A 7,904-nucleotide genomic window follows, 5' to 3' on the forward strand; every position below is an offset into this window, starting at 1 on the left:
GAGGATAGGTGAAGTGCATAGTTGGATGGGGTATGGGGAGTGTGAGAGTTGGAAAGCTGTTTCATATTTCTTTCTATTTTTAAATTATTAAAATTCAGTGCCAGATCAAAGGTAGACTTTCCGTCCAACCCGCCTCCGCACCTGGCAGCCTCCACACTTGTTCTGGGGGTGATGGACTCAATTTCCAATCCAGCACAGCCCCCGCACCCCCAGAATGAAAATATGACCTGCAGGTTATTTTCTAAGGTTGAGTTTGTTGAGCCGGGAATTCACCTGACTCTGCACACCTGACCTGTGGACAAAGATTTTTCTTTGTGTCTCGTTCTGGTCAATCTTGCTGAAAGATCATACCTAAAACACCCACCTTTATGGGACGTTAAAGTTTGGTGTTGACCTTAAGTGCAAAAGAAATAGAGAATGTGCGTCTTTTATTAGACCACAAGTGATTAAACTTTGTTGTACTTTAACCCATGGTTAAACTGTCCAGTCCTGTTGCTGTTTTAATGAAGGAAACACGAAGAATCACTTTGTGTGGTGTACTTTTACTGTGCCTCAAAATCTCAAACATTGCGTTCATCAATAAAGCAACATTTTAATTCCCTTTTTTGTAGCAATATTCCAAATAAATAATAACTTTTATATACAATTTTCTCTGGATTTATCCAGACTTTTGAGTCTGCCCGCTTTCTCCTATTTTAGTTTGGTGCGATAATAGAGCTCAAAAAAATAATGTTTTCTAAATTTCCAATAAAAACTAACTTTAACGATTCTTGCCTATGTGTTTAGCTATTGAACAACCTATTGTACATTGGTACAATTTTTTGTTTCCCATTTATATTTACTGGACGGACACTATTTTTTTTTCTACTTAATAAAAATTGGACAGCCCATTTGCAGCCCAGCAGGGAGCGGACATCCTATTATGAGCAGTGTACATTGTTTATTTGCAGTTGATATATGAGTTAATTGGAACAAAGGCACATTAAACACTGCTGAATTAAAATGTAGTAGTGTGGAAACACGACAGCCAAATTAAAAGGTCTGAAGCAAGTAAATTGATTTCTTGTCTCATCATTGAGAATGAAAAACACAGTGTCGGCCTGAGGAACAGGAGTTGGCCAATTAGCCCATTGAACCTGTTCTACCATTCAATTAGATCATGGCTGATCTGTTGACCTAACTCCATATTCTTCAGGTCTGGTATAACTAGGGCTTTGTAAAGCGGAAGCATGACTTCTACCCTCCTGCTTTCTGATCTTCGAGATACCAGGGTCAACATTCCATTAGCCTTTTTGATTATTCTTTGTACCTGTTCTTGACATTTTAATGATTTGTATACCTGAACCCCATGTCTATTTGAATCTACACTGTTTCAAGCTTTTCAAAATTCACAAAGTACCTTTTCTATCCTTTTTCGCTCCAAAATAGATGACCTTACAATTGCCTGTATTGAAATGCATTTGTTAAAGGTTTGTCCATCTTTCACTTTACCTATCAAAATCTCTTTGTATTGTTATAAGCCATTGACACTGCTTCCTATATTTGTGTAAGTGCCAAATTTGGATATGGCTTTTTTCCCATGATCAAAGCAATCAATAAATGTGGTGAATAGTTGAGGCCCCAATTAGGCTGCTTTGTGCAGGACACTAAGAGCAGGACTTCCCTGTGGGCGTCTGGACCCCATGGTCATGCTCAATTAGGGGATCAGAAGCACGAAAAGTGTGGAAAACAATAATTCATTGTGATTTCCCTGGAAGAAGCCAATTAATAGCCAAAGGGCAAACTGCATAGGCCCTTGGGACCCTGGTGCCTGACTGGAAAACCCCAGTCAGCCTCCATTCCTAGCATGCCATAATAGACCATTAATTGGTTAACCTGTTACCCACAGCAGCCCTCTTGCCCTCACCCTGCCTCTGGGAAATTACCCCGGGAGAGAGATGGAGGCTGGTGGTGCTATTTTTCTTGGCAACTCAACTTTCCTCCTGGTCTGGTGGGGACTAAACATTAAGCCCCACTAGTCACATTCTGCCAATTAGAGTACCTGCCCAGCACCTCCCTACTTTCTGACAGCCAGTTTTCTAACCAGGTCAATAATTTGCCTTCGATTCTGAGAACTTCAACTTTAGGCTGCTGTCTCTAATGAGGGATTTTATCAAAATCCCAATAAATAATATTCACAGATATTTCCCTTTCCGCTATTAGAGTCACCGCTTTTAAAAATTCGATCAAATTCGTGGGGATCAAGTCCAGGGGACTTGTCACTTTATAATGCCATTATTTTCTCATCACTCTAATTTGTCTCACATTTGTTTTGGTGAGTCTTTGACCCGGATCTAATGGTTTCCTTAGGATGTCTGGTATACTGACCGCTTCCTCTACTGTAATACTGATGCAAAGTAATTACCCAACGTAGCCTTTAAAAGCTAGTACATACTGGCTCTCTCTGATCAGTTGAAAGTTTCAAAATGTTCAGACACCCGGCCCTTAATTACAGACTGGAGCAATTTCCTGACAACAGATGTTAGACTAACTGAAAGGTTTCCCCTTTTCACCTCTCTTAAATAGCAGAGTGACATGCACAATTTCCAATCTAAAGGAATAGTTCCTGGAACAAGAGAACTTTAGAATACTATTGTTAGAACATTTGCAATGTTCTCACCTACTTCCTTTAGTTCTCTGCGATGTAAACCATTTTGTCTTGGTAATTTGTCACACTTTTTAATGCCATTATTTTCTCATTACACTAGTTTTTCTCATGTTAATTTTGGTGAGTCTTTGGCCCTGATGAAATGATTTCCTTTGGATGTCTGTCATGCTGACCTCTTCCTCTACTGTAATATTGTGCAAAGTTAATACTCAACATAGCCACTATTTCCCTATTTTCATTGACAGTAACACCCATGTGAGTTTTTAAGGGGACCACAAAGCTCCTGATCGATTTGTTTGTCAAAGGTTTTGTGTTCATTTTGCAGCTTGCTTTCATGCTCCCTTTTTAGAGCTCTGTGTCAGATGTTGTTCCATTGGTAGCACACCTTAGAATCAGACAGATCATGTCCCACTCGAGGGCTTGAGAACCAAAATCAAGGCTTACATGCCAATATCATGCGGGTCTCTCGATCCTGTTTACAAAGAATGCTAACTATCTTATAATTATTGAATCCCCTACAATCACCCACATTGCATTTCCCCACTGCCTGCCTCTCTTCCTCTTTCCTACTTTAACAATCTTCTGCTCCAAGTTTCTATAACTCACCTTTTGGTTGTCCTTCCTCTTTTAACCTTGCCCTCACAGGTAGCATGTACATTGCACGTATGGATTTGATCAGTTTCTGATTATCCTAGTTTTCTACCTCACTCTACTGTTCTTACTCTGCACGCTATTGGTCACACCATCCCTCTTCTGAACCTGCACCTCTTTGTAAGGTATGAGCAAAATATGGACCAAAATGCTACTTTCACCTCCCTTATGTGTCAAAGTGTCTTCGCCCACCAGCTCACAAGAAGACAAGAAATAGAGGCAGGAGTAGGCCATATGGCCCGTTGAGCCTGCTCTGCCATTCAAACCAGGGGCTGGTTTAGCACAGTAGGGGCTGGTTTAGCACAGTGGGCTAAACAACTGGCTTTTAATGCAGAACAAGGCCAGCAACGCGGGTTCAATTCTCCACACCGGCCTCCCCGAACAGGTGCCGGAATCTGGCGACTAGGGGCTTTGCACAATAACTTCATTGAAGCCTACTTGTGACAATAAGCGACTTTCATTTCATTCATTTCATTTTCATTTCAAAATGATCACGGCTGATCTTGAGCTTTAACCCCATTTTCCTGCCCATTTCCCGTATCTCTTAACTCCCTGAGAGACCAAAAATTGGTGTATCCCAGCCTTAAATGTATTCAATAATGGAACATCCACAACCCTCTGGGGTAGAGAATTCACAAAGATTCACAACCCTTTGAAGTAATTTCTCCTCATTCCAGGCCTAAATGATCAGCCTCGTGTCCTGAGACTGTGCCCCTGTGCTTTAGACTCCCTGACCAGTGGAAACAACCTCACAGCCCCCTCAGAATTGTATGGTTTCAATGTGATTGCCTCTCATTCTTCTAAACCCCAGGGAATATAAGCCCAATTTTCTTAGCCTCTCATCATAGGACAACTCCCTCATTGCAGGGATCGATCTAGTGAACCTTCACTGTGCTGCCTCCGATGCAAGCAGACCCTTTAATAATTGTGCAGACCAAAATTGCACACAATATTCCAGATGTGGTCTCACCAAAACCCAGTACGACTGTAGCAAGGCTTATCTATTCTTGCACTCCAACCTCCTGACAATAAGGGCCAAAATGAATCAATGTCCTGAATATTTTGCCTGTTAGGTGCGCGGACTCGGTGGTCGCGAGGCCTGTTTCCAAGCGGCTCCGGAATGTGGTTTCACGCTGGATAGCCAATTAACGATCATCCAGCATGAAACGTGCCCTGGGGAAGGCTCAAAGCTCCCGGGCACATTGGGAGGAGAGATATTGAGAAATGGGAGAGTGCGGGCGAGCATTTCTAATGTGCTCCCCCAGTGGGACAGCTGCTGCTGAGCTGCCTAAGGGAACTGTAATAAAACAAATTGTGATGGAAAAATGCCGTAATGAGTGTCTCTAGGCAGCACACTCTAACACACACTCAGTCCTCAGATAGGTTTTTAAAATTTATTTCAGCCCTGACATTTCATCCCACCCTGGATCGAGGTTGCAGCTAAAGTGCAAAGGCCGCCAGGCCAATTTCCCCGCTCGGCAACCATAAAAGCAGACATGCCGTGTAAAATTGCATTCAATTGGCCCCTTTGGGCTAAATTGCCTCTTTCGTTGTCAGCTGGAGCGCTTCAAACTCTCCTGTGTGCCCACTGACAGAAATACTATGCTGGTGGGCAATGACATCAGAACGTGTGCCTGACATCTTTTTGCACAATTTCACGCACTTCCGGGCCAGGCGGGCATACCCGCCTGAGCAACGTAATATCCTGGTCAACGACTCAGGGCTAGAGAGATTTGAGACAGGTCTGAACAGTCTCAGTGTCCACAATTCCCACATACTCCAGTCCAGACACACAAGTTGCTTTCCAATATCTTAGCCAAGATTATTTATATTTACATTATTTACATCTATGTCTTAGTTTGTCATTAGTTCCAGACTTTTCCATTCTATTTTTGCTATACTTTTCTCACGGGCACTCTGTGCAACCGCTTTATATACATTAGCAAATTATACTTAGCTTCCAGAAGATAATAGCTATAATTGCGAACACAGCATTTTAAGATTCAATAAAAATTCAATAAAAAGGGAAAGTTAAGAAGCTGATATTGTTCTCAAAACTACTGATGGATGAAAAATAAAGGATCTCCAACCAAGAACACAGCAGCAGAAACACTGCAAAAGACAGTTGAATTCAAGAGCATCAGAAGCATACAACTAGTGGAAACAATCTTTGGCTCATGGGTCTTCTCCCATTATAGATGATACAAAATGGATAAGATAGCTTACCTTTTTGGATTCTGACTCCAGAGGTGCTTCACCTCATGATGATAGATCAAACACACAAACCGCTAGTTCAAAGTCATGGGTAATATATCCACCTTGTACAGCTATCCTTTGTTTCTGAAAGTTTGCTGGTCAGAAAATCATTGTAACGTTGGAGGCACAGTTTGGAAGGGTTTAACTTGAAAGGAGCATCACATAAGGCGTAAGTTATAATAGAGAGAATTAAACATAGAGGTTGACTACAATTTTAAAAAAGATACAGAGACCCATCCTGCACCGAGCCAGACCATGAGTCAGTGTGGAAAATCACCACATTGTATTTCAAATCTTTTGATGGAGGCGGAGTATAGCCTGCGTCAAACATTTCCAAATGTCTTTGTATTTGTTTCTGCTGCCAGCTGGACTATGAAGCAACTCAACCAGCTGGAATGCATGGTTTTTATTTGTGGTTTAATAGTCAAAAGTTATTTAACTGTCTCTAAGCGCCATGTGAAGAAACACTTTGACCCACATAAGATAATACTTGGTGATACATGTTTTTACAGAACTGTGTTTTCCCTGGATTTGGACATCGCAACACTTGTTGGTTATACACGAATGGTTGAAAAACTTTCATCCATTCTGAAAGTACATTTTGTTTTCCCGGTTTTGGAAATTGAATCAGGAACTTTCTCAGCTACGAAGCCTACATTGATTGATTTGACTCACTGTGAAATAATCCTTTCTGGTTTAGAACATAGAACATACAACTGTACAGCACAGTACAGGCCCTTCGGCCCACAATGTTGTGCCGAACTAAGATCAAATCAACCTACTCCCAATTATTCTAGTGCACTCCATATGCCTATCCAATAACAGCTTGAAAGTTCCTAAAGTGTCCGACTCAACTACCACAGCTGGGAGTGTGTTCCATGCCCCAACCACTCTCTGAGTAAAGAACCTACCTCTGACATCCCTCCTATATCTTCCACCATGAACCTTATAGTTATGCCCCCTTGTAACAGCTGCATTCACCCAAGGAAAAAGTCGCTGAATGTCCACTCTATCTATCCCTCCCATCATCTCACACACCTCAATGAATCACCTTTCATCCTCCTTCGTTCCAATGAGAAAAGCCCCAGCTCCCTCAACCTTTTCTCATAAGACCTACCCTCCAATCCGGGCAGCATCCTGGTTAATCTCCTATGCACCCTTTCCAATGCTTCCACATCCCTCCTATAATGAGGTGACCAGAACTACACACAATACTCCAAAATGTGGTCTAACCAAGGTCTTGTACAGTTGCAGCATCACCTCACTCTTAAACTCAATCCCCCTGTTAAAAAATGCGAACACACTATAGGCTTTCTTCACGGCTCTATCCACTTGGGTGGCAACTTTCAAAGATCTATGGATATGAACTCTGAGATCTCTCTGCTCCTCCACATTCCTCAGAACCCTGCCGTTGACCCTGTAATCCGCATTCAAATTTGTCCTACCAAAATGAATCACCTCACACTTATCAGGGTTAAACTCCATCCGTCACTTTTCAGCCCAGCTCTGCATCCTATCAATGTCTCTTTGCAGCTTACAACAGGCCTCCACATTATCCACTACTCCACTAATCTTGGTGTCATCACCAAATTTTAAAACCCAACCTTCAACTCCATCATCCAAGTCATTGATTAAAAATCACAAATAGCAGAGGACCCAGCACTGATCCCTGTGGTACACCGCTGGTGACAGGGCTCCAGGATGAAAATTTACCATTTACCACCACCCTCTGTCTTCTATGTGATAACCAGTTACTGACCCAATCAGCCAAATTTCCCTCTATACCATGCCGCCTTACTTTCTGCATGACATCAACTGCTCTACCTTCATCTATGTACTTAGTTACCTCCTCAAAGAATACAATCAAACTTGTGAGGCAAGACTTACCCCTCACAAATCGATGCTGACTATCCTGGATTAAGCTGTATCTTTCCAAATGATCATAAATCCTATCCCTCAGGACCCTTTCCAAAAATTTACCCATGACCGAAGTGAGACTAACCGGCCTATAATTCCCAGGGTTATACCTATTCCCTTTCTTGAACAAGGGGACAACATTCGCTTCTCTCCAGTCTTTTGGCGCTATTCCTGTCGTCAGTGAGGTCATAACGATCAAAGCCAAAGGCTCTGTAATCTCATCCCTCGCCTCCCAAAGAATCCTAGGATATATCCCATCAGGCCCAAGGGACTTATCTATCCTCAGGCTTCTCAAAATTTCGAACAAATCTTCCTTCCGAATATCTAAATTCTCCAGCCTACCAGCCTGTATCGCACTATCCTCTTCAACAACATGCCTCCTCTCCTTTGTGAACACTGAAGAAAAGTATTCATTTAGGGCCTCTCCTATATC

At 42.2% G+C, this 7,904-nt stretch overlaps 1 protein-coding gene across 1 annotated transcript in view; it reads right to left on the bottom strand.

Annotated features, from left to right (window-relative positions):
- The window catches only part of LOC119968937 (extracellular calcium-sensing receptor-like), a 103,065-nt gene extending 97,265 nt beyond the window's left edge, over nucleotides 1-5,800 (bottom strand). The window contains 1 exon segment of the mRNA XM_038801950.1: nucleotides 5,525-5,800. The gene's annotated coding sequence lies outside the window, so the exon portion shown is untranslated.
- Nucleotides 5,801-7,904: the final 2,104 nt, after the last annotated feature.

The sequence above is a fragment of the Scyliorhinus canicula genome, chromosome 7 (assembly GCF_902713615.1).
Source record: "Scyliorhinus canicula chromosome 7, sScyCan1.1, whole genome shotgun sequence".
NCBI classification, from domain to species: Eukaryota; Metazoa; Chordata; class Chondrichthyes; order Carcharhiniformes; family Scyliorhinidae; genus Scyliorhinus; species Scyliorhinus canicula.